Raw genomic sequence first — 27012 nt, 5'->3', positions numbered from 1 at the left:
CTTCTATCGGGTCGCGGACGTCCTTTGTTGCTTGATCGGGAACGCCTTGATCGTCGGACGCGAGCTGGCTGATGCTGTCGCGAACGAGGAAGAGTTCGCGTGCTGGAGCTGCTCTCGGGTCGCGAACGTCTGAGCTAGGATCAGGAACGCCTTGGGCTGAAGTCTGAGCTAGGATCAAGAACACCTTGGGCTGAAGCTGATCGGGGACGCGAGCTGGAACAGATGCGGGAACAAGAGACGCGATCGGGGTTTAGGGTTCGTCGGATCGCTGGCTAGGGTTAGGGTTTTAGGGTTTTTCGATTTGGGTATTAGCTTAGGGATTTAGAGTTTCGTGCTGATAACGTGTTGTGAAAGTAAAGGAAAAGTCTATCTTTATTCATAACATAGAGGTTCCTTTTATAGGAGATTACACCGTCATAGATAAATGGAAAGAGTACAAATCATAATCTATTGGTTATGAGCCATCCACAATCTGGTTCATAACAACTTCCATATATTTTATGAACTTAAATGTTATTAAACTTGTAATTGTAAAAATTTATTGTTATTAGAAAATATATATATGAAACAAGTATTAAAAGTTGAAAATGAGCTTCGTATAGGCTGTTCAGGATTGGAAAATCAACCAATCATAATACAATGTTTTGCCACGTAAGCAGTGGTTGCCTATGTTGGGCTTTCCGATTTTTTTACGCTGTATAGTTTCGGGTCTTTCATGTGGGGCTTTAATTAAGAGGATAAACCCAGCAAACTCTTTATGTGAGGCCCACAAACAAACAAAAAAATAATGATACGAGTTCTTGGTTTCTCTGAGATGAGAAACGTAACCCATCATTGGGTCTGACTAATGACTATTCGGGAAATAAGAGAGACGAATAAAAATAGAATGTACGGGAATATAATAGCAGGAATGAAAATGAATGATTGTTACTTATCAAATTTAACAAGAAATAATTTTGTTCTTTAATTCTCTACAAAAAAAATGAAAGAAAATGAGAGAGAATTATTATTCCTTGTGAATAGTGTTTTTTTTTAGAAACTTTAGGGAATGCATTATTCCTCGCGTTCCTGGTCACTATTCATATCCGTCTCCTCTCAACTCATACGATGGAGGCAATCAATATTTTCCACTATCTCCTCTACAATTAAGATTTCTCACCTCCCCTCTAAACTGAAGCGACTATATATATGTCGAGAAGGTAGTCCATACGATTCGAAAGGCTTCGCGAAATCATTATCATAAACCCTAGAAACAGAGCTACCACCGATGGCGATTAACCAGCTCCACTTTTCCGATTTGAAGGACGAATGTTGTAAGAAAACAGTTGTTGCACAGCTTCAGCGATTTTGATATGCGAGGAATTTGAAGAAAGTCGGTGAGCATCTCGGGCTGGACCTGGTTTTTCTTGACAAGAAGGTATCAACTGTATAGCTTCCTTCTTTATTTAGTTTTAGATAGTTTTGGTTGTGGAGATGATGGAGCCGACTGTTATTATTCTAAGAAAAAATTTTAGGTTTCAGAAAATGAATAGCTTATGGCTTTGGCTAATACAAACGTGGATTTTCCGGGTATGTTTGGCAACTCATGCTTTTCCCGTTCTCTAACAATGATTGGCTGCAACTACTTCCTTCCTTATTAACAGTTTGTTACAAATATTCTCTTGCAGACGGTTTTGGTGATGTTTGTGGCATCAAGACCACCTTGACAATGAGAATAAGACCATTCAATGTGTTATTATGGTACGTAAGCCAAATAGCCGATGTGTATTGTTTCAAAGTTAATCGTTGATGTTCCATTTGGGTTGGTTAAAGTCGTTGCTGTCATGATAAACCTAAACGCCCTTCCGTATGTGTTTGTGTGTTTGGCATGATTGTATATCAGCTTCATTAGAAATTAGAGGTATTGGGTTTGGAGCCTAAAGTCATTGTTGCCATGAACATAAACCCAAAAATAAAAATTAGTTGAAGGAAAGCGTACTAAATTTTCTCATGTGTCATTGCATTTGCAGGCTGGCTTCTCCTAAATGCTACCCCGGGAACAATTTCATTTGACAATGAATGCCTTGCCGGCCAGAGTGTTCCTCCAGCGTAAGACTTACCAAACTGTAACTGTTGTCTAAGAAATAATGGGGACGTTGTTCTCAAACATGAGGGGAGTTTTTATTTAGTAGGTTATATGGATCTGATGATGGTAGCAGCTCCACAGCTTCCAAGTATGGAAGTGTGAAGAAAATTGAACGAGTAACACTTGCTGAGCTGAACAACTACGTTCTTAACTCTCCACCGCAGGTTGGTGAACTCCATTCGTTTTTAGCTATATGTTAGCTCATAAACATGATCCCCACATGCTTATAACTTTCCTCCTCCTGTGGTTCATGTAGACTGCAAAGTTTCTTTGCACTGTCGAGGTCGGTGACATTGACACCACCAATGGATGGTGCTACTTCTCCTACACTAAATGATACCAAAAACTACAGCGTGAATTCACGTCTTTCACATGCGCATGGTGCATGACGACACTGCAGTTTGTTCTTTGAGATATTTCAGTCAAAATTATATTTAAGATTTTCTTGCCAGACTATATACGCATGTTCAGCCAATAAATCACTTCCACAATCCACTATTTAGCCACCGTGTTGAGATGGTGTTCACAGATCGCAACAGATTCAGCCGTCTTCGTTTTTCTTAACGGTGAAATAAGAAGATGACCAATGTTCTCATCGCAGAGGTTGCTCAACTCATGGTATTGTCTGGACGCCCCTAATATCCTTCTCAGTTTAAGCACTCTACATGTTCTTATGTTAGCTTTTGTCATTTTCAAAAATTCCACAGAGCGCAAGTGAATCTCTCCAACAGGCATCACTCCCACGATGTATCCAAGATATTATCGTGCAGAATTTGACCTTCCAGCTTAGGCTCTCTGAAATTCATTTCTCCTCTACAGTGGTACGTATTTTTTACACCAACCATTGTCCACATATGTCTAATTTTTTGGAGTATGTTTGTATTAATCTATGTGGATTAAATATTTCTATGTCCAAAATATGCCTAACATTAATCCATGTGAATTAGAACTGACTGAGAAGTGATGACTACCCAGATGACGACATGCCTGGTGCTGTCAGCCAAACTCTGAAGCCAACTCTTGTGCGGACCAAGAGTATCTCAGAAAACAACACATGAGTTAATGATAAGTCTGGTTGACCATCACCACAACCTTCTCAGACTGATGCGGTCGTAAGCTCTGCTAATGAAGCTTCTGCTTCCAAGAAAGCTCCAACATTTAAGACGCGTCGCACTTCAGTATTCCAATCAAAGAGGTTAAGCACTACATAGAAAGTTTGCAGGCACATTATCTATCTAAATTTTAAAGTTTGAGTTCAATAGTAAAGTAATACTTTTCTTTTTAACGAACCCGGCATGATCTGATTAATGTTCTTTAACGGTTGAGTTTTAATTTCAAAACTTTAGTTTCAATGGTATCAGTTTAAGATATATAATTGGGAAAACTGTATCTTATGTTGTCTCGATTCGGGAACACCAGAAATCTGAAACTAAGATAAGAACCGTCCTATTTAGTTCAACCTGATGATGTTTGGATTCGTGAAATTTAATTCCACATCTTTCCTGTGGAGCTGTAGACAAGAGACATTAATCCACACATCAGCCATCTTTGAACAACTAAGAACTTTGTAACTAAACTATGCCAATAATAAAAATTGAATCCATGTCTGAACTTAATTTCAAAGTCCTCGTTATACACTTGGGAGAGAAGAAGTGAACTAACATTGAAGGTTCACGTAATTTTTTTTCAAGAAAACAAATGTACGCGGTTTGGTTCATCTTAATTTTTATATTATTAATGGTTACACTACATTTAAGTTATTTGGATAAATTACTTGAACCAATGTAATACTTTATTAATTTATTACATTATTTTCTACAAAAGAACTTTCGATTGACATGAGGAAAGTTTCCTACAAACAATTTTGTTATAAAACAAAGTTTTACAAATGTTAAAATATTTTACAAATATAATTAGTAAAACACTTAAAATTAAAGAAAAAATCATTATAAATTGAAAATCTAATATAAAATATATTATAAAAATTATTTATTGTTAAATACTGTATATATATCAACTATTATTTGTGACATTATTGAACTATTTATATATGACTTTAAAATATAACTTCTTATGATTTTATTACATTATATTATATTTTCAATTGATTTAGCTTGGAGATGGATTAATTTATTATCATGATAAAATTAATTATTGTAATAGTATTTAAATTATAACCTTAAAAATAAAATAAAAATATTTGTTATTCTTACTTTAAATTTTTCTTGACTATATCAAAGTGAAAAAGAAATAAAAAGAAAAATATAAATCATTACATTTTCTCTAGCTTTTAATAATTTCATAATTTTGTGTTCTTTAACAAAAGAATGTTAGTGGTCCTTTAAACTCAAACTAAAAAAATTAATAAAATTTACAATTTTATTTTAGAATAAAAGCATATTGTATTTATTATTATTGCGATTTAAAATAAATTTCCAATAAAAATATAAAATTAAAATATGTTTAATAAATAAAATGGACATATTTTTCCAATAAAATTAAAATATATATTAATATAAAATATTTTTAATGTAAACACACCGGCCCGTAGTGTGGACCAGCCACTAGTACTAATAAAAGGGACCTTTTGAGGCTCCATAGAGCGTCCACATCAGCGGAAAAAAATTTATTTCTAAAGATGGCATGTGGCATTATTACTAAAAAAATAATAAAAATAAATCTACATATAAAAATAAAATAATAGGTAAATATACAGAAATATAAATATTACATTAAACAATAATAAGTAAATATACAATATAAAGAAATCTATACAAATAAAATGGACCTTTTGAGGCTCCATAGAGCGTTCACATCAGCGGAAAAAACTTCTCTTTAAAGATTGACATGTAGCATTATTACCAAAAAATAAATAATAACTAATAAGTAAATGTACATATAAAGAAAAATAAATAATAATAAAATACACATTATAAGAAATAGAAAATTTACATTAAACATTTATGTGAAAAAGTACAATAAAATAAATAAATAAGTAAAACATAAAATATTTCGGTTATTAAAAAATGAAAAATAAAGAAATAAGTAAATATACAATATATAAAAAAAATAAGTAAATATACAATATAAGAAATAGAAATATTACACTAAACAATAATATGTAAATATACAATATAAGAAAAAATAAATAATAAGTAAATATACAATATAAAAAATATAAATATTACATTAAACATCTATCATGATATTGTTACTTGATATAAAATCCATACTAATAAAAGAGACCTTTTGAGACTCCATATAGCGTCCACATCAGCGAAAAACATTTCTCTTCAAAGATGACACATAGCATTATTACCAAAAAATAAATAATAACTAATAACTAAATATACATATAAAGAAAAATAAATAATAAGTAAATACACTTTATAAGAAATAAAAAATTTACATTAAACATTTATGTGAAAAAGTATAATAAAATAAATAAATAAGTAAAACAGAAAATATTTCGGTTATTAAAAAATAAAAAATAAATAAATAAGTAAATATACAATATATAAAAATAATAATAAGTAAATATACAATACAAGAAATAGAAACATTACATTAAATAATAATATGTAAATATACAATATAAGAAAAAATAAATAATAAATAAATATATAATATAAGAAATATAAATATTACATTAAACATCTATCATAATATTTTTATTTGATATAAAAAGAAGAAAATTAGAATAAGTAAGTATACAATTAAGAATTGAAAAAACTAAATCAAACATCTATAAAATAATAACTAAATACAAAATATAAGAAATAGAAATATTATACTTAACATTATCTTATTATAAGAATAAGTAACTATAAAATATAAGAAAAATAAATAATAAGTAAATATAGTATATAAGAAATAAAAATATTACATTAAATATATATCATAATATTATCATTGATATAAAAACAAACAAAAATTAGAATAAATAAATATAAAAATAAGAAAAGATAAATAGTAAGTAAATACACAATACAAAAAATGAAAAAACTAAATTAAACATATATCTGAAAAATGTATAGTTAAATAAATAAAACTAACAGCTTCGAGACGAATTCCGGCATGGGGTTTTTGGCCGGATCTATGAACCATGGGCAAATGGCCATCTTTATCCCTCGTTTATAAAATATAAAAAATACAAAAAATACATTAAACCACTATCTGAAAATATATAATAATGTAAATAATAAGTAAATATATAATATAACAAATATAAATATTACATTAAACATCTATCATAATATTTTTATTTGATATAAAAAGAAGAAAATTAGAATAAGTAAGTATACAATTAAGAATTGAAAAAACTAAATCAAACATCTATAAAATAATATTAAAATTTTATTATTTTCAAATATTTTTGTAAGAAAATATACAATATAAGAAAAATAAGCATACAATATATTCATAATATTTTTTATCACATTAAACATCTATCGTAATATTATCATTTGATATAAAAACAAGAAAATTAGAATAAGAAAATCTATAGTATAAGAAAAAAAAGGTAAAATACAATTAAGAAATGAAAAGACTAAATTAAACATATCTTTGAAAAAATGTATAGTAAAATAAATAGTAAGTAAATATACAATATAAGAAATACAAGTATTATATTAAATATCTACCGTAATATTAGAATAAGTAAATATACAGTATAAGAAAAAATACACAATAAGTAAATATACAATATCAGAACTGGAAAAACTAAATTAAACACCTATCTGAAAAATGTATAGTAAAATAAATAATTAGTAAATACAGACTATAAGACATAAAATATGGATAATCTTTTTTGGAAAGTTAATCCAAAAATGGAGGATCACCAATTTGCGTGAATATTATGGTATATTTGGAAAGGTCGAAACAACCAAGTTTTTAGCAATTTGGATGATGATCCAAGAGATACGTTTAAACTAGCGGAATAAGAATCAACACTTTGGGCGGAGGCACATGTAACAAATAATCAGAGGGTTGCAAATCAATTACATGAAATAATTGTACCACCAATACCAGGAAGATGGTGTTTCATGGATTGCTCATGGAAAGATAAGGAACAATTCTCAGGACAAGGCTGGTACATCACTTTAGCGGGTTTTGATGGATTGCTAGGGGCACGGAATGTCCGGACAAGTCTTTCACCTCTTCATTCGGAGGTAGAAGCGCTAATATGGGCAATGGAATGCATGAGGAATTTACGGTAATTTCAGATCACATTTGCGACAGATTATTCTCAATTGGTAAAGTTGGTTTCGGAACCAGAAGAATGGCCAGCATTTGACAATTATCAGGAAGACATTAAGCTGCTGAAAAGAAACTTTCTAAACTCAGAGATCGTTCATGTACCTCAGACGGAAAATCAAAAGGCGGATAGCTTAGCACGCTGTGCTAGGAAACAACCGTCTTTAATCGTTCACATGGACAGAGTTACCAGTTTGGTTTACAGAGTCAGCAAGAGTCTATAGATGATTGATGTAAAAATCAAAGACATAAAAAATATTAGTATAAAAATAAATAATAAGTAATATTATTATGATACTTTATTTTTATTCTAATACTATAATAGATTTATAATTTAATATTATGTAATATTTTAATATTATTGTCAGTAATATTAATCATATAGAAATGTTATATATTATAATAAGTAAATATAACATATAAGAAAAAATAAATAATAAGTAAATATAAAATATAAGGAAAAATAAATAATAAGTAAATAATAAATAAATAATATTTTACATTAAACATCTAAAAACGTACAGTAAAATGAATAATAACTAAATATACAATATAAAAAATATAAGTATGGGGAAATTTTATGTTAGCTGTTGTGAATCAAGAGAAAAAGAAAATTCGGTTTGTCTTATTATTAGTCCGTAGACAACGATACCTTATATAGGAATACAACGTTAGGGTTTAGAACCTTCTAGAACATAGGCTTAGGGCTTATGATGGACATCCACATTAATATTCATCCCCCTTGGATGTCCATTATACAAAATAAGTCCTAAAGCGCGTATGATGCTGCCTCGTTAAAAACCATACCAGGAAAACCCAATGGAAAAAACTATGGTTAAGGGAAAAAGAGTGCAGCGCGCATCTACTCCCCCTGATGAGAACATAACTTGAGATATCTGATAGGAGACAATCCAGTGTGATGAATTATCTCTTTTGTCTTGGGGAAAACGACCTATTTCTACACCAGAAGTATCATATAGTAGCAGATCCACACGATCTTTCAACCTCGTTTTAATTGCCCATATGATAAGTTTGACAACCTATTTCCCCTCCAATTTAAAAGTTCAAAACCTGAACCCACATGGCTTCGGTTATTCATTAATTTAGTGGTTCAGAAGAGGTAACCATACCAAAAGACAGAAAGTAACCCGACCAGAGATCCGATAAGTTAACCCGGTTCAAATCCAGTTTTTAAAAACTCCCAATTATATGAACCCTAAAAACAACGAACCCAGAAGCTCTCTCATTCATCCGGCGAAAATCAAAGATGAGCAATGACAGTGGAGCTTTGACAGAGAGATCAGATGTTTGTCAAAGAGGACGAGTAGTTGGTGTGCGAAAGAGATGCTGGTGTGGCGAAATCGTGGTAGCAAGAATGTCAAATTGTGAAGCTAATCCTTTCTTAATGTTGAAGTAGTTACGCTCACGTCGATTTTCACCATCAGAATCGTAACCCTGGTCAAATTCAGGGACATCATTCCACTCAACATTTACATCAGTTCCTCTTTCCTGAGACATTTTACTCAACATTTACATCGGAAATGACTTGATTCAAATTGGAGATTAAAGTAGACTCAAAGATATTTCTCCGGACACCAATTTTATATTTTAATTCTATAAAGAAGGTCTCCTTTTATTGGTAAACTTCCGACATTCGATTCTTTCTCGCACATGGAATGTGTTCATGTCTTGATTCTTTTTAAAGCATGATTGATCTTGATCATTCAGTTCTACTTCGATAAATCTCGAAAATTAATTCGGAAGATTGATAACATTCCTCTTTAGGTGTCTATCATTTGTGTGTTCTTTGTTGCCTCGTTAAAACCTTAACATAGAAAACCCAATGGGTCAAAACCAATGATAAAAAAAGAAGAGTACAACCACGCACATCATCATATTCTCCTCCTGGAAGCATCATCTTCGGGAGATGTATTCTCATCATATATATCATTCTTTTGGAATTGCTATAAGCATATCATTGGTGAATAAACTCGTTATCTTGTTAGATAATCTCTTAGACCATAAGACTTTTTGTCCATAACATATTTTCACACAAAAGGTCATATTTTGGTCTATTTGGATTCCATGTCCAAATTTCCTTTTTATAGACAATCTTTTAAACTTTGATATTGTAAATACTTGTACATACGAGTTATTCTCTTTCTTCTTATAAAATTTACTAGTATGACCACTCTTCTTGTCATTTGAAATCACATCTTTCAATCATGTTAGAAATCATTAAATTTCGAACCATGGTACTTCATGACCAAGAAGTATTTTCTTTATATGTTTAATACACTCGCGCGGTAATGTTCTCGAGAACTAGCACTTACTGCTTCTAGCAATCCAAATCCTTATGGGATCTACTACTTCTTTCAGTTTATGTACTTTTGAATCATTGACATAATTGTCATTTTCCAGTGGCTTTTAATTCTTGCCAGACTAAAGAAACTTGAAAATTGATGCTTCCACCACATGATGATGTGTTTCTTTATAATCAATTATAAGTCTTTGTCACAATCCTTGTTACAACATCACATTTTATGATTTCATCATCGCATCTATTTCACATAAAGACCTATTTATGTGCCACTGGTTTTACACTTCAAGTGTATGGACTACTTGTCCAATTACTCTTCTCTTTCGAAGATATTTAATCTCGCATCTATTGTTTGGCCAATCATTTCTTTGTGTGTGTACACTTATAAGAGATGGTTCATGATCCTCATTTTCATCAACTGCTATACTGCATGCATATGTATTCACGATGTCGATTTGATATCGGTTCATATTGTTCCAGACATGACATATCTATTTGAGATTTCTTTATTCTCAGGTACCTGAATTTCCTTCTTATCATGTTTCTATCTCTTCTCGAGATCCTTAATATTTCATTCCTCGATTCCGCCATTCTCATTCATGCTCCTTTTCTTTTTCGAGGATTATTGTATTTGGAACCGATAGGTCTATCACGCTTCAGGCGCTCTTTAGACTCATTAGTAGTTTGATATTGTCTTTTTTAGGACATCCATTTTAACTGGAGCATTTACAGCTGGTACTTGTGACTTAATGACTTTCTTATGGTCAGTAAATGAGTCTGGCAACTCATATGCTTATCTTTGTAATAGAATTATCTCCATACATTCATATTGGACTTCTCTTTACGCTCTTTAGTCTGGGGATCACTGATAATTCATTCAACTCATTCATTCTTCAGCTGTTTATTTTCTCCCCCTAATGTTGGATAGACTAACTTTGAGTCTTTCAATAAATCTTATAAAATCGTCAAGATTTTATCATCTATGGAGATCATATCCAACATATTCATAACCTCATTTGAGGTCCCATCTTTTAGCGTTGTGGTGAAACAACTATAACTTTTTCAAATTTTCTAGATGGGGATCTTTGGTTCCTGACCCAAAACCAATTTGATGGGGAGAGTACTTAATTACTCTTTGGCATTATGCGAATCAATGTTGCTGCATCTTACTTATGAACATTAACTACAAGATGTTCATCATGTATCCTCACATGCATAAAATAATCATCAAAGGCTTGTGCTTTCACCAATATTACCAATTAGTCTCGTAAACATCAGGTTGCAGATCTATGACAAGGATACATACGACCTTCTTGTCGATGCATATAGTGGATTATCAGTCCACCAGTGGGTGATCAAGCCTACAAACAGCTCCTTGTGTAAATAGAATCCAAATCTATTTGACTGGTGAAAACTGTATTCTTACATTGTCTTGTAAGTAAACAGCATATAGGAGATCATTCGTAAAAATCTTATAGTTCTTCAACGAATGTCCATATGATTATCTATCGCATCATTAATAAACCGGGATGGCATAGCCGGTTTGCCAAACATTACACTTTCGGTAAACTTCTGGTTTACTTCTAAATTTATCTCCATTTTCTAATCATTGTGTAGTACAATACAATAGTGTCTTGCGTAATACTTCTGATTGAAGGTATTCAACATTTTCCTTTACTTATTGTCTCAACATTATTAGATTCTAAATCTCATGGTTTATTTTATAAATGACTTCTCAAGTCTATTTCCAATGTGACCTGGCCATACTTTTGGATGTTCCTTTTACTAGGGATGTGGGATTCTCGAATTCTACCCCTCGAGATAATGACCTCTAGATTCATCTATCTCGATTTGAATCCCACTTCAGAATCAACAACATACCCGACTTAAGGTCATGTGTTATATTTTAGATCCTTTTGACCTTTAAGACTTGGAAAAGTATAACACATTAATGATTTCAAGCTGTGTTCCCATAGGCAAACATGTAAACGCTCCTTTAGAGCTTCCAGTAATCTTGATACCACAAGATATTGTATTCACACTAGTTTCTTTGATATGAGAAATATTTTTTTTTTATTTACTACCATTCTTATTTTCTCACTTTGTGAAAATATTTATCATGAAAGAAACTCAACATGCTAGACTTTAATAATATTCATATTCGGACCACTTTTGTAGCCACTTCAATAACGAAGTCTTTTCTTTTCAATATATAATGTCACATTCATTTCAGAGAATGGATCATAAATGTGTAGACGTGATTCATTTTCTTTTCTCAATAACTCTTTTTATTTCTCAACCACGGTGAGGTAAAATATAAACTCACGGTACTTTTCATCATATTGTGTCTTCAAGACGACAATATTTGCATCAAAGATAGAATAAAGTCTTATAATCTTTCTTTAAGATTGCTTCAAAGAGCTCGAGGATCTGTCAAATTTTTTATTTCAAGAATTAACAAAAAGTTACATCCAAAATTTAAAAACAATAACCAAATTAATGTCTTTTTAGTTTCAAAATGTTATGTCCAAATCTATTAACCATTCAATATATTAAAAATAAAAAATTAGTTAAGTAAAAATTATATTTTTAAATACAAGAAATTTGAGAAATGAAAATTTAATTTTGTTTTTTCAAAATCAAAATATCCGAACCCGATCTGAAATAACCGAACTGGAACTAAAAATATCCGAACCCGATCCGAAGTACAGAAATACTAGAATGGGTTCTACACCTCTATACCGAAATACCCGAAAATCCGAAATACCCGAAAATCCGAAATACCCGACCCGAATCCGAACGGATACCCGAATGCCCTACCCCTACCTCTCTTTACCTAAACTCGTATATAAAGACTTCAAAATGTCCTTTTAGATAGACTAGAATCTTTGTCCGCGCGTGTTGATAGTTAATTTTCCAATTATAAGTTTCGATGTTTTTGTTTGGAATGGGAGCATTGTATTTTCCAAAATGATGGAAAAATTGGTGAATATCAAGTTTATGCAATTGTTTAAAAACAAAAAGAGTAGCTTAACTAATCATAAGTAATGTAAAAAGGAGATCAAGTCATTTGAAGAACATAAGCTGCGATGTGAACCATAGGAAAGAAATAGTCTGAAATTGGTAAAAATTAAATTAGTTAACTTAAATTATAGTATATACCAAACCATGGTTATTTATATAAAAAAGATACATACTGGCATAGCTGGGTAGAGACTCCGTGTGAGTCCTTATTTGATTGTACCAAGTTTGGTTGATATGTTGGGCATTGTAAATCTGTTAATAGAATAATTTATCAGAAGACCTTTGAAAAATTGTGGAAGTGAAAAGTTCTAATTTTAATTAAAAATACCTTTATTATGTTTAGGTCTGCTGCAAGCCGGTCATGGGCACAAGCAGTAGAAGCAGTGGCTTCTGGCTGTCGATTAATATGTAATATGTTGACCATAAATTTTTAAAAAGGTGTTTTTACTCTAGTGGTAGAATAGCCCTCGTATATGTTCTTGAGCCAGGGTTCGAAAACCTGACACGATGCGATTTATATATTTTAAATTTATTATTTATTATTTTTGTTTGAGATTATTTTTATATTTTTTTATTAAATAACTTTCATCATTTTTGTTTTATTTCAAGGTTTAAAGTTATACAATATATTTATATTTTTAAATTTGTTACTTTTTATTTTTATTATTATGTGTATTCTTTTGTTTGAGATTATTTTTATAAATTTTTATTAAATGATTTTCATCTTTTTCTAGGTTTAGAGAGTTATACAATAGCTATACAATTCTCAAAACAGAAAATGAGTAGCATTACTAACATTCCAAATGCGAAAATAACTTTGACGTGATTTTTTCATCCAAGTCGTTAATTTTAATTGACTGCATTTTATATTATTTTCTATTTTTTGGTAATTCTTATTTAAAATTTTGAGTAATATTGATGGATTTATTAAAGTAAAATCTTATTATTGGTGTTTAGACTATAACTAATTTTCTACACTGTTTTTAATTAGTTATTGAACTATATTAGATATGGTTAAGTAATGTTTTTTCCTAATCATTATATATTTTAGGACTAATATTTGTTACCAACATAATTTTCTTTCCACTTTTTAATGGCAAATAATTTTATGAAAGTATTTGTTTCTCATCCTATATAGTCTGCCGCACAAATATGGACCTACAATAAAATATATTTATTAAATTTCATTTTCGGTTGCATATTTTTCTATTGTATATTTAAATACAGTAGAAAATCTATAAATTAATAATCGATAAATTAATAAACACTATAATTTTTTTGTTCTCAAATTGAATCGATTTAAAATACGACATAAACTGATAAAATAATTAATAATAAAAGTTTTGAATTTTTTTTTGTAAATATATAGTTCATTAGAATCATAAATTAATTATTTATATACATAATATTTATATAAGTATAATAAAACATTGTATTATTTGTTTATATTCACAATGTAATTCATCTTTACTTTTCTTAACACTTCAATATATTTTGATAATATTTAATAAAATTTAATCTAAACTACATTTAAATTCTATAAAGGAGAAATTTTACTTATACCACTTTTAAAACATATTTTATATACATCAAAGAAATTTAATTAATGCATATATGGTAAAATCAATATTTTTTAATTTATAAAAACACATCTTGTAAAACAGAAAATCTAAAATGAAATTTATACAAATTTAGTAACTCTATAAATTAATAAAATACCATAATCTCAACATCATTAATTTGTAGAATTTTTACTGTATAAGCCTATATCTATCTTCATTTATACCTTTCTGTTTTTGAGGTTTATTCCTTACATGATGTGTGTTTTACCTTTTATATGGTTTCAATCGTTTTTATATGGTTAATAATACTCAACATTTTGTTATTGTTGTATTTTTTTCTATTTATGTGTTTTCTTTTCTCTGGTATTTACTTATGTTTTGTTAGATACATTTTTAGCTTATGTTGTGTCAGTTTATCCCTTTAGTTTTGTAACTTCGTAGTTTCTTGTTGTGATATAATTTTGATATATTTTTTTTTTTAAAAAAGTTTATCTCTTCCTAATGCAGTACGTTGCACATCTATACTATTAAAGCAGAATTCTATTTAAAAAATTTAGGATTCTACCCTTAGATTTTCATCATATTTACAAAATAATAGAAATATCCTATATTTATGGTAACAAATAAATTCTCTTTACAAACCAAAACAAAACCATAAATGCTAATTAACTATTAGCATTTACTATAGGTAAAGTTTTATCATATCCATAGAAATTTTTTTTCGACCAGATTTTTTTTTGTTTTGAATAATTAGATATTTTTAATCATATGAAATATACTTAATTTTTCGGATAATAAATAAATTAAACTAATATAATTTATTTATGAGATACAATCATACAAATTAATTGATGTGTTTTTTTTGTAGTGTGTTTTCCTAATATGAGAAATAACAAGATCATAAACTTTCCATTTTACAATTTTTATAGTTGATTTTTATATGGTTGGAACAAATATATGCATCAAAGTAAATAAATAAATAAATAATCATTAAAAGTCAAAATCTGCAAAGAATAATATTAAAATATGCAATGTGAAATATCTTTCATTTTTTCAACTTATATAGTAGTGTTTTTATATAATTGGAAAAAATATGTGCATCTAAATGATTAAATAAAATATTATCATTAAAAAATAAAATGTGCAAAAAATAATATTAAAATTGTAATGAGAAAATATCTTTAGTATATAAATATAATACTTTAGAATAAATTAAAATTAATACAATATTTTTCTAAAAAATAACTTCTTTAAAAATAATTTCATAAATATAAATATAATTTATTTTATATCATATCTAATAGAGAAAATGACTAGGATAGCACTAAAAAAGTTTTTGTCACAAATATAGCCTCTAAGAATAAAAATGACCAAAATAGCACTTAATGTTTTATCAAAAGAGATAAATATACACTTATACCCCAATGGTAAATTAATTTAGACATTAGGGTTTAGAGTTAAGGAGTGGGGTTTAGGATTTAGTATTTAGGGTTTAGAGTTTTGGTTTAGGGTTTAGAGTTTAGGGGTGGAGTTTAGGGTTTAGGGTTTAGAGTTAAGGGGTGGGGTTTAGGATTTAGGGTTTAGGGTTTAGGGTTTAGGATTTAAGGTTTAGGGTTTAGAGTTTAGGTTTTAGGGTTTAGAGTTAGGGAGTGGGGTTTTGGGATAAGATTTCAAATTTTGAAAATTAAAAAAAAAATTGAATTTTTCAAAAGATAAAATGCTATTTTGGTCATTTTAGTTTTTGAGGGCTATTTTTGTGACATAAACTTAGAAATGTGCTATTTTGGAGATTTGCCCAATCTAATATCTATGATTATAACATAAACAATCAATAAATTTAAAATGTATATGGTTATCATATATAAAAAACATAATCTTATAATTAAAAAAATTCTTATAATTAAAATTTTGTAAAATTTTAAAAGATAATTAATCTCGCGCTTTTTAAAGTGCGAGTTAAAATCTAGTCTTCTTTAAAATTCAACTAATAGAAAAAATAATCAGAAAAAAAATTTCAGTGTGACTGAGTTGGATCTTGCAAGAAACAATTATAAAAGAAAAATACATGAATATCAGTGAACATCTATACTATTAAAGCAGAATCCTATTTAAAAAATTTAGGATTCTACCCTTAGATTTTCATCATATTTACAAAATAATAGAAATCTATACTATTAAAACATGATCCTATTTTAAAAATTTAGGATTCTACCATTAGATTTTCATCATATTTACAAAATAATAGAAATCTATACTATTAAAACATGATCCTATTTTAAAAATTTAGGATTCTACCATTAGATTTTCATCATATTTACAAAATAATAGAAATCTATACTATTAAAACATGATCCTATTTTAAAAATTTAGGATTCTACCATTAGATTTTCATCATATTTACAAAATAATAGAAATCTATACTATTAAAACATGATCCTATTTTAAAAATTTAGGATTCTACCATTAGATTTTCATCATATTTACAAAATAATAGAAATATCCTATATTTATGGTAACAAATAAATTCTCTTTACAAACCAAAACAAAACCATAAATGCTAATTAACTATTAGCATTTACTATAGGTAAAGTTTTATCATATCCATAGAAATTTTTTTTTCGACCAGATTTTTTTTTGTTTTGAATAATTAGATATTTTTAATCATATGAAATATACTTAATTTTTCGGATAATAAATAAATTAAACTAATATAATTTATTTATGAGATACAATCATACAAATTAATTGATGTGTTTTTTTTGTAGTGTGTTTTCCTAATATGAGAAATAACAAGATCATAAACTTTCCATTTTACAATTTTTATAGTTGATTTTTATATGGTTGGAACAAATATATGCATCAAAGTAAATAAATAAATAAATAATCATTAAAAGTCAAAATCTGCAAAGAATAATATTAAAATATGCAATGTGAAATATCTTTCATTTTTTCAACTTATATAGTAGTGTTTTTATATAATTGGAAAAAATATGTGCATCTAAATGATTAAATAAAATATTATCATTAAAAAATAAAATGTGCAAAAAATAATATTAAAATTGTAATGAGAAAATATCTTTAGTATATAAATATAATACTTTAGAATAAATTAAAATTAATACAATATTTTTCTAAAAAATAACTTCTTTAAAAATAATTTCATAAATATAAATATAATTTATTTTATATCATATCTAATAGAGAAAATGACTAGGATAGCACTAAAAAAGTTTTTGTCACAAATATAGCCTCTAAGAATAAAAATGACCAAAATAGCACTTAATGTTTTATCAAAAGAGATAAATATACACTTATACCCCAATGGTAAATTAATTTAGACATTAGGGTTTAGAGTTAAGGAGTGGGGTTTAGGATTTAGTATTTAGGGTTTAGAGTTTTGGTTTAGGGTTTAGAGTTTAGGGGTGGAGTTTAGGGTTTAGGGTTTAGAGTTAAGGGGTGGGGTTTAGGATTTAGGGTTTAGGGTTTAGGGTTTAGGATTTAAGGTTTAGGGTTTAGAGTTTAGGTTTTAGGGTTTAGAGTTAGGGAGTGGGGTTTTGGGATAAGATTTCAAATTTTGAAAATTAAAAAAAAAATTGAATTTTTCAAAAGATAAAATGCTATTTTGGTCATTTTAGTTTTTGAGGGCTATTTTTGTGACATAAACTTAGAAATGTGCTATTTTGGAGATTTGCCCAATCTAATATCTATGATTATAACATAAACAATCAATAAATTTAAAATGTATATGGTTATCATATATAAAAAACATAATCTTATAATTAAAAAAATTCTTATAATTAAAATTTTGTAAAATTTTAAAAGATAATTAATCTCGCGCTTTTTAAAGTGCGAGTTAAAATCTAGTCTTCTTTAAAGTTCAACTAATAGAAAAAATAATAAGAAAAAAAATATCAGTGTGACTGAGTTGGATCTTGCAAGAAACAATTATAAAAGAAAAATACATGAATATCAGTGAACATTCCAATTAAAGCTGAGCCAATGAAGTTTTTAAATGGCAACAACCTATAGTCACAGTTAAAAATAAATCATACAAAAAGAACTCATTCATATGAACACTTCTTTCACCAACAACAAAGATTGGCATATTTATACAAATATTTTAGTCTATGCCAGTTTGAAAAAAAAAGGAATGTCATGTTTTCCGTTCACATAAGTTACATGCCAATTATCTTAAATTCATCCCTCCATACCCACAATTACCTTCATATAGGCACAGAATACCGCATACCTAAACTGTAAAACTCAGCCACATATTAGACGTGAGTTAAGAAAAAGCTAAAACAACATATCACTGACGGTCAACATATGTCACCGCGCGTAGCCACTTCCTAGATGTATACACATAACTTGGCACTAAGCCTGCGGTGTGCATGCATCAACAATGCAACACTGAGGGGCGGACATGTTTTAGAAAATATAAAATAGGAGCAATTAATATCCAGTGAGAACCAGTACCTTAGAAATGAGGATTTAGCACAGCTGGTATCTCTGACTATAGAGACATTGATGTCTTCACCAAGGTTGATTCCTTCATGAATGGTCTCATGCACATCTTCAAGGAAGAGTGCACATCTTCGAGGAAGAGTATAAGTTCATGACATCTATGGTAAAAATACCCGTTTGTATCATTTCTTCAAGGTAAGTGCTTTCACTGGGGTTTATTGAGCTTCCTATAAGTATTACCGACACAACTTAAAACAACAACAATTTTTTTTGTTTCAGAGGTCAGAAAATGAAGCACAATCAACACTCACCAGAAAATATCAAGGTATGCCGTTATCAATTGGCTTTCTTGAGCAGTTAAAAATGCGCCCAAGCATGTCTTGTCATAGATGTGTTTTCAGTACCTGAAATCGTACAATGAACATAAAAGATTAAACAAAACATTATAAGCAATCATTGGTTCTAGGAAAAGCTTAAAAGAAGAGACTTTCATAGTAAATACCTCTCCAAGGAATTGAACGGTGCCAATTTCAGATGTTCCTTCAAAAACATGAAACCAAGAGAAAATAAGTTATTGAGGACATCAAACCTGTACAGCCAATTGCATTTGTGTAGTGTCGAATTCAATCTAGAATACCTGAACAGTTTCTCGCCATCAACCTCCACGACCTGACCACGTCTCGTAGATCCATCACCTAAGCAATATTAACAATCTGCTGGTACTTTGGACCCTGCAGGTACACTATAAACATTTATATAGCAAAGATATAATTCAATATATCAATGGAAAATCTTCTCGTTATCAATGTGTATACCTTCACTTTTTCAACGATGATCAAAGGTCCCACAACACTGAGACCTTTATGTACTATACATTTAAAAGATCTTCAAATCAGTCTCTTACAAAGATGATATGTATACAAAAATTTACTAGACAAAACAAAATCGAGTTGTTGAAAGAGAGATTACTTCTTCAAGGAACAGTAACAAAAGAAAATAGACAAAAGGATTGCAAAAATCTAACCTTGTAAGTGTTCTAAGCCTCAGCGTCATCAATATTGTCACTATGACCAATAAAGAGCTCAGCAGTATTCTGATTTCGAATATATGAACGTTCCAAAACAGCAGCACATGCTTGGCGGAGAGCTACAGCCTCTTTCTATAAGAGTTGGTCAGGTTTATATTTCCTCCCCTTTGGAAACCGTACTCGTTTTTCTCTGCTAGAGAGATCAAATCATTGAAAGTATTGATGATATTAGAGAGTAGAAACGACGAAACAAATTGCTTATATTTAGCTCAACCTTAACTCTAGAGTCTGCCGAAGATCAATCATGATTGTATAACACACAGATTCCTTTCTTTTTTGGAGATTCACAAAAGAAGGAAAAAAACAGATCTGTTTTTGTAAATTTACCCTCGATAGAGATGAATTATAGATCAAGAATGAAAAGACAATTCTGTTTTTTGATAGAGAGGAATTATGAATCAAGAATGAAAAGACAATTCTGTTTTCTGTATTTGTCAGTGCCATCAATTATTCATATCAACAAAACCTAAAGAGCTCCGTATGTAATGTCGATTAGGTGAAGCGAATAGCTATTGATGAATCTGAAAATTTGAAGCGGTTTGGTTCTCGTAACATCAAACCCACTGATTAAAAAAACAAAAGGTAAAATAAGGAGGACAAACTTTTCATTAATCAATAGCATGACCACCATTTGCGGAGAACAACCGGACTTCAAATCTGACAGCAGCAGAGGAGATGAGAGGTCAACATTGTTGCAGGTTAATTGAATGGAAGAGATTTGATAAACATCATCCTCATTATTTATAGCGTAGATATCTCTGAAGTTTTTTTAGGTAGAAAAAGAGGAAATTAAATGTAACGTAGAGAAAGAGGTTGGTATAGAAATTAATGGAGAAGCTTAATTACAATCGTTTCATGTTCGGACTTTTCGTGTTGCGGCCAGTCATTATGTTTGTGGTCTCTAACAAACGGTCAAGGTTTAGGCCCATTTTTTTACTCTACGATTTAAAAAATAAACAACAAAAGCCCAAATCATATCAATTTGTAATGACGTAAACCAAACCTGCAATCTGATTGGCTGGAATTTTCCATCCTACGTGGACAGGCTAAAAACACTTAGTATTCAGTTTTTAGTATTGTTAGATCCGAAAAGTACAAATTTTTGATTAATACAATAGCTGTGTTAAGCTACCCCTCGAGTGTTATAACGACTGTTAATAAAATCGAGTGTTATAACGCAAAATCAACAACGTCAACGCTTCAATAAGAGAGTCTAGGAATTTTCTTTTTGTTCTTTGATTTCAATTTTTTGTTATGATGAATCTTCTTTATCCTCTAATCAACTCAACTTCTACCACCTAATAAAGCTTCTCTTTATCAATTCATACAAAGAAATCATGAACATCACATTTGTAAAACCTTCTTCCCAAATTATGGTATGATCCACGAATTTTAAAAAGAAATGATGAAGGCTTAAACATGAAAAAGGTCAAGATGCCAAACATAATAAAGTGGTCTTCTACCACTCAAACATTTCTCCACTGAAGAGAGTTCATGAACACAAATAAATAAATAAAAAGAGCCACGGGGGAATGTAACAGAGGGTGGTTTGTTTACGAGAGACATAAACCAAATAGGTATAGAGAGAATGATGGGTTGGTGCATATAAATTCTACTACTTAGGTATGGGATTTGGAGGTTGGTAGTTGAGAGTCCTCCGGAAGAGCATGATGTGTGGCTCAGGGCGATGAATAGCGTGATGGACCCATCCACGGCTTTGCTGCACTCCTATTTCCCGCCATTCACTCTGCACAAAAACCAAAGACGAAGACGACTGTTTAAACTCTCAAATCATGAACTGAGAAACTGTCCTATAAACAATGAAAACACAACTTAAAACAAGAATCATGTGGGCGGTGATCTATTTTTTCAGCTAAATGAAAGCAAGTCAAAAGTAAGTATTAGATGATGGAGTCTTAAGTTTCACTAACACTATAAGACTGTTTTGAGAGATGAAACGACAAAACTAACAAAACACACATAACGTACTCTGCCTCGAGTTTTAAATATGCATGAGAACAACACAAAGACAACATCAAAGTAAAAACACCCCAGAGCTCCAAATGATCTCTCTTTCTGAAACCTATCCAATAGGACAAGAGAGATCTCACTTGCTCGATCTTGTCCTGAACATGTGGCGTCAACAATGGGATCACATCAACAGCCTTCATGTTTTCTTGAATCTGTGTAAAAGTACCACCCAAGAAAAGCTTAGTGAAGTTTAGACTTGATATTGCCTATGTTCCTATCTAGTACCGCAAGGAAGCTTATAAGAGAGTTGTGGGTTGGAGAAGAACTGACCTGTGACTCCCTTGTGGCACCGGTGATAACAGATGACACACTAGGATTTGAAGCAGGCTATGCGATGGCACGCTGAGCCAAGGTCACACGTAGCTCATCTGCAATAGGGTTGAGACCGCTGACTTTCCTCCGCACCCGCGTCATCCACAAGTGATCTATTGGCAAGGTTCTACAAAACAAGTTAAAACCAGTAACGATGTCTTAGATGCAGTTGAGAAAACAGTTATGACCAAAGAGCAATAACAAAAGGATTCCTTTTGTAGTTCTCCAATGCAAATCGGCTGTCCGAAGGAATAGATCCCTTGTTGTATTTACCAGTGAGCACACCGGAAGCAAGTGGGCTCCAAGTAGTAGTGAGACCTATGCCATGGTTTGTGTACAGAGGAAGAAACCCTGACTCAACCTCAAAGATAAGCTTCAACCTCAAACCTACACTAGCTGATAAATAATTAATTATATATGATAAGGTTCAACCTCAAAGATTATTACTCTTCCATGTTAAGCAGTTTAACCATAACTGTTTCGAAAGATGACACACTTTTGTGTATACATTAAGAAGGACAAGTTTGCAAAAGTTAGCTACTTATAAACAAGAAAGGCATAAAGCCTCCAACTTTATATGAGTATTCTATAATTCTATAATGCTGCAACTTGACATTAGCGTCTAACATCAGGGTTTGATACCAGACAACCCTTTCATGTCCTTATAAAGCTTCAGCGCGAGATCAAGCTGGCCCTGCTTCCCATACATGTGAATAATCGTGTTGTAAGTCATCTCGTCTTTCCCAAACCCCATTTTCTGCATCGCCACGTAAACCTCCTTCACCTCCTCCGTATTCCTCTCTCTAGCAACAGCATAGAGCAAAGAATTATAAGTAACCGCATCAGGGAAGAAGCCTTTAAGCTCCAGCTCCGCGAAGAGACTCTCAGTTTTTTGCAGTAAGCCCGCATCTTCCGTAAACAGAGATCATAGCATTGTAAGTCCACAAGTCAGGCGCTTCCATGTCCTCGAAAAAATACACAGCCCCTTCCAAATTCGAATCCCTCGAACACGCGCTGAGAAGCGTGTTGTAAGTGATAGCATCAGGCCTAAGACCAGAGTTCCTCACCATATCTAATAACTCAACGGCTAGATTCGGAGTCAACCCACCGGATTTGACCCTAGCGTTGACCAATGTATTGAAACTGATCAAATCAGGAACAATCCCTCTCATCGGCATTTCGTCGAGCACCTCCTGCGCTTTCGTGAACTTCCCACCGAGCGAACAAACTCCCATCATCTAGCGAAAATCTCCGCCGCGAGAGATTCTTGATTCCACCGGCCCAGAACGCCGAGAATGGCCGCTACCATGCGCGCGTTGGGAGAGTGCCAGTGGCGGAGGTTGAGCCACTCGAAAACCTCGAGAGCTCGTTGGCAGCTCACGGCGCCGACGGATTTCACGACGAAGCAGTAATCGGTGGGAGTCATCTGAACGAGGCGAGCGTCGAGAATGTTCAGCGACGAATTGGTTAGGTTTAAGGGTTAGGATCTTATCCGTTAGGAGTTTGACTCTCTCCCTCCAGTCCTTGGCTCTTATCAGCGCGACCTTGTTCATCTTCGTTCGCCTTTTGGTGGTCGCTGGAGGGAACGGAATCGATGAATTCGCCGGAATCCGGCGTATCGGCGATCGGAGAAACCGGAGGAGGGAGAGGATGAGATTGGGTTGGAGTTGTGGGGTCATATGTCTCACGGAGGTCCATCGGACGGCGGGGGAGGCTCGACTGTAGGCGAATTTCTGGGTGAAGGAGCTGGAGGTGGTGTTTCCTTGTTCATCTTTTAAATCGGAGACCGTCACCGGAGTGGAAGTAAAGGCGGCAAGGGATGTAGAAAGAGGCAAAGGCTAAATCCCCTGCAGAAACCGCCATTAATATCTCTCTAAGCTTAGCGAGCGAGAAGAGTGGTGATGTTTCTTTTTTAAGGTTGCTGAGATAAGAACTTCATGCTGTTTGAGTTTTCGACAAGCAAACAGCTTGCCGTTTCGCATGTGGCATACACTTCCAGGCTGACCCATTGGATTAACAAACACCATGTCGTTTTACTAGTCTCAGCGATTCATTCATTGAAAACAATTTGAGTTAATTAAATGTCATGGCGCACGAAATTAACATGCACATGTAACACACACCACAACAACAACCAAAAAAAAAAAGAGGGAGAAAAAAAAATTGGATGCGTCGATGTATTATATTTAACGCTCCTAAGTATCGTTTGTATTTAGATTTAAATGGATAAATATGTAACTAAATAACGGTTAGTTTATAGTTTTGTGTTTTAACGGCTAGTATTACATGCGTCTTTAAATAGAGAATGTTGCTTGAGAGAAAATCTAAGTCTTTAGAAAAATTAAATTATTTTCTAGAGCGAGCGAAAGCTTAGCAAGAAAGAGATGTGGGGAGTTTCAGAAGACGAAGTTCTCAAGGCGGGAGTAGTGAAATACGGAACAAACGCCTGGAAGCAAGTGGCAGCGTCGATGTTCAGCGACCGGAGATCATGGAGAGATTGCAAAGAACGGTTTGAACTTATCACCGAGAAGGTAATCCATCACTTTTCTTTTAGGTTTCCCTCTGTAAAATTCCATTTGATTATACCTAGCGAGTTGACAAAAGAGTAATGACTAAACCGAAAAGATGAATCTTTTTCCAATGTTATATATATTCTTGTTTTGTTAATTTTCAGATTTGGACCATGGAAGACGACGATCGTCTTGTACGAGAGGTAAAAAAGTTTCATTGCAACGTTCACTGGGCCACTATCGCTTTAGTCATGAAACGTCCTCTCGAGTCATGTCGCAATCGTTACTTTTCTCCGACGAAGATTCAGACTCCGGCGTTCAAGAAAGCATTGGGGTCAAATTCAATCAAGGTTCAAGTTCTTTTGTTTATTTATTTATTTTCTTTTCTTTTCTTTGTTTGATTAATTGATTACAAGAGCTTACAATTTCTTCGTTCTTTTTTAATCTTCAGATTCGCAAGTCTGCCCGCCGTACACACGTCGCCTCCGGGATGAAGAAGAAATTGGAACTTTGATTGAATTGATAGGCTCTTTTTTTTCATTTTTGGGGTTTTTGGGATTTTTTAGCTACTAAGTTTTTTGCTTCTTTTTTGTTGGTTTTGGTTTTTGTATTTTAAATAACTAGAAAAAAAATAAATTAAAAAAAAAAAGAGGAAACTTAAGTTTCCCGTTAATCAAAGAAACAATTGTTTTTTTTTTGTCAAAAATTAAGGAAACCATTTATTAAAAAAAATGGTCAAAAAAACCAATCCTAATAAACTCGTATATAAATTGTTTCTTCTCTTTACCTAAACACTCGTATATAAAGACTTCAAAACGTCCTTTTAGATAGATCCCAAAAGTACAAATTGTTGATTAATACAATAGCTGTGTTAAGCTACCCATCGAGTGTTATAACGACTGTTAATAAAATCGAGTGCTATAACTGTCTTCTAAAATATATATAAGAATATGCTTCAAATATAACTGCGTCTAAAACATAACCGCATAAAGTAAACTATAATTGCATCTAAGAAATAACTGCTCCACGTTCAATAACCACTAAAAGTCCTATTTTAAAGGGATACGAATATGTCAAAATATAGATTAATATATTACGTCCAATGAACTAAAAAATAAACTAAATATTAATATACGTATGTTGACAAAACAAAACACATATGTACACATATACGTATATACATAGCATTGGTGTATTTGATTTAGCTAAATTGTTAATTAATACCTTGATTCAAGTCTAAGTAAAGATGTTTTTTATTCAATAGATGTTCGTTCCAATTAAAACATAAAATAATAGTTTAGTTTAGATATGTATATATTTCATGTTTAAAAATATTTAACTTTAGTTTCTATATTTTTATTTTTATTTGACATATAAAATATCAAAAATAGTTTAAATTATTTAAATATTTTTGTAACAAGTTAAGATTTGTAACATCTAACAAAAAACATCTAAGACTTAAATTCATAAATATTTATTTTTGTAATGTGAATAATAAAATTAAACTTCAAATCCAAAGTAAACCAAAAGTAATACATTATTACTAAATTTTCGATAACAAAACTGAAAAATCTGACTTCTTTATCAAAAATTATACAAAACAAATTGATACAACTCGAATTACCATAAGGAGTGAATTATTATCTCAAATAAGAGGTTCAGTTGCAGTACTTAGGGATCGAATCCACAAGGAGCTACGGAACCTATTAAATATAGTCAGGTTATTAATTTTAGGTGTTCGTTGTTTTATGGTTTAAAAGTAAATAGCAATCCTAATTGAGCAAGTCTATTGCTCGACTAACAAGATGATTGGGGGTGTAACTTTATTGGAAGATATTAGATGAAAAGTTTCTATTCAGGTGTTAGAGATTAATCCTATAGATGCCTAACAGTTGCATGCATGATATATTAGAGCTCAACTCCTTAATCACAGTGATCAGCGATGGCAATGTTTCACTGGTTAACTAACTAGATCTTGGATCTCAACTGTCGTCTTTTGATCACAAGAAAGTGTCGATCGATGGTCCTATATGGATATCGATCGATACACCTTTCGCAAATATCGATCGATTGTCAGAAGACAATATCGATAGATAGCTTCTAGCTAAGCCCTAGGCGCGGGTTGATAATGCTCATTGGTCTCCTAGATCAGCGGTTAGCTCTCTCTAGCAGTCCTAGCATGACAGATTAGATTCAAGACAAGATGATCAAGGATGCTTGACACATGCAAATTCCTAGGTTCATTATTCTAGTTAGCAAGGCTAGAACAAGCATTAAGAACAATCAATCAATGAATATCACAACTCAGCAAATCTATAGTT

The 27012-nt window shown here is 31.3% G+C and overlaps 1 long non-coding RNA gene across 3 annotated transcripts; it reads right to left on the bottom strand.

The window, feature by feature from the left end:
• Positions 1 to 21273: 21273 nt before the first annotated feature.
• LOC106319885 lies at positions 21274 to 24047 on the bottom strand. 3 transcript variants are annotated; one of them, XR_001265564.1, is made up of 4 exons: positions 22455 to 24047; positions 22140 to 22308; positions 21828 to 22021; positions 21274 to 21585 (listed from the first exon to the last, which is right to left on the bottom strand). It is a non-coding gene; the product is annotated as an uncharacterized LOC106319885 (long non-coding RNA). The 3 variants fall into 3 exon arrangements; XR_001265562.1 differs by having other exon boundaries at positions 22140 to 24047; XR_001265563.1 differs by having other exon boundaries at positions 21950 to 22021; positions 22140 to 24047.
• Positions 24048 to 27012: the final 2965 nt, after the last annotated feature.

Source organism: Brassica oleracea, unplaced genomic scaffold (genome assembly GCF_000695525.1).
Source record: "Brassica oleracea var. oleracea cultivar TO1000 unplaced genomic scaffold, BOL UnpScaffold00679, whole genome shotgun sequence".
Classification (NCBI taxonomy): domain Eukaryota; kingdom Viridiplantae; phylum Streptophyta; class Magnoliopsida; order Brassicales; family Brassicaceae; genus Brassica; species Brassica oleracea.
Note: the sequence above shows the minus strand (reverse complement) of the source record. Positions and strands in the feature narration are given on the sequence as shown.